The sequence below is a fragment of the Octopus sinensis genome, linkage group LG10 (assembly GCF_006345805.1).
Source record: "Octopus sinensis linkage group LG10, ASM634580v1, whole genome shotgun sequence".
Taxonomy (NCBI): Eukaryota; Metazoa; Mollusca; class Cephalopoda; order Octopoda; family Octopodidae; genus Octopus; species Octopus sinensis.
Genome location: NC_043006.1, coordinates 40,782,884 through 40,784,696, shown reverse-complemented (window position 1 = coordinate 40,784,696; position 1,813 = coordinate 40,782,884). Strand labels below are relative to the sequence as shown.

General features: G+C 41.0%; 1 pseudogene; it reads left to right on the top strand.

Annotated features, from left to right (window-relative positions):
- Positions 1 to 432: 432 nt before the first annotated feature.
- LOC115216189 overlaps positions 433 to 1,813 on the top strand; it is an 18,042-nt pseudogene continuing 16,661 nt past the window's right edge.

Here is a 1,813-nt window from a genome sequence, read left to right as displayed (position 1 = left end):
GGGGGAAAGGGGGCCAGTCTATTAGATCGGCCCCAGTACGCAACTGGTATTCACTTTATCGAAAGGATGAAAGGCAAAATCGATCTCAGCGGAATTTGAGCTCAGAACATAAAGACAGACGAAATACCTATTTCTTTACTACCCACAAGGGGCTAAATACAGAGAGGACAAACAAGGACAGACAAACGGATTCAGTCGATTACATCGACCCCAGTGCGTAACTGATACTTATTTAATCGACTCCGAAAGGATGAAAGGCAAAGTCGACCTCGACGGAATTTGAACTCAGAACGTAGCGGTAGACGAAATACCATTGAGCATTTCGCCCGGCGTACTAACGTTTCTGCCAGCTCGCCGCCTTAGACTAAACAAATACAACTTATGGATAGTGCAGAAATGCGCCAAAAAAATATAAAAGAGAGCTTTTGTACCATGGCGTTTTGTATAATTCTAACCCCATCGGCCCACGAAGGGTTAAGTGCTATGTTGAGTATAATCTATTTGGTGTTTCAGTAAGAATCCTTGGATGACAACAAGCTACTTTTACGACTAGTTGACAACTATTTTTCTTATTTTAGAAAGGCACGGCTATATGCCTCTTTTTTTATTAACAGTTTATTTTCTTATTATTTTGCCATTTTTTCCTGTCTACCGATTTTTTATTTTTGTTAACTGCATTTTTTGTTTTATTTTATTTTGAATTCTGCTTATCTTTTTATTTTAATGCATTCGAAGATTGAATGACTGTTTTGATTCAAAGGGGTAAAACAGAGTTACTCTCTTTCTTGTTTGCTACAATCTCTTATTGCTTCTCTTTTAAAGGAGGCCATATTAAAAATTATTATAAACACTGAAATCCGGAGAACAAGATATTAAATTTAGGTTCCAAAAACAGACTTCGTCTAATTCAGTTGTTGAGATAATTTTGCCAGCGTACCAAAGCTTTTTGTTTGTAAATTATATTTAAAAAGGATATAATTTTCATTCACAAAAATTGTAAATAAGCAAGAAATTCTCGGAGAGCTTTTTAATGCATCTACACACAAGGTTTTTTTTTTGGAAGCACTCCGTCGGTTACGACGATGAGGGTTCCGGTTGATCCGAATCAACGGAACAGCCTGCTCGTGAAATTAACGTGTAAGTGGCTGAGCACTCCACAGATACGTGCACCCTTAACGTAGTTCTCGGGGATATTCAGCGTGACACAGAGAGTGACAAGGCCGGCCCCTTGAAATACAGGTACAGCAGAAACAGGAAGTAAGAGTGAGAGAAAGTTGTGGTGAAAGAGCCTCGTGGAGCTTTTAGGTGTTTTCGCTCAATAAACACTCACAACGCCCGGTCTGGGAATCAAAACCGCGATCCTATGACCGCGAGTCCGCTGCCCTAACCACTGGGCTATTGCGCCTCCACACACAACAAGTATAACAACAGCAACAGTAACAGCAACAACAATACTTTCTAGAATAGGTACAAGTCCCGAAACTTTATGGGGAATGGACTAGTCGATTACATCGACCCCAGTGCTCAACTGAGACTTGATTTATCGACTCCAGCAGGATGAAAGGCATAGTCGACCTCGGTGAAAATTGAACTCATAACGTTAAGAGGTACGAGATGCCGCTAAGCATTTCGTCCGGGGCGGTAACGATTCTGCAAGCTCGCCGCCTTAATAATTATTTCTACTCCAGGCACAAGGCCTTAAAAATTTGCGGGGTAGGGAGGGTACTTACTTTATCGACCCCCACCCCCAAAAGGCTGAAAGGCAAAGTGGACCTCAGTGGAATTTGAACTCAGAATTTAAAACCAGACGAAA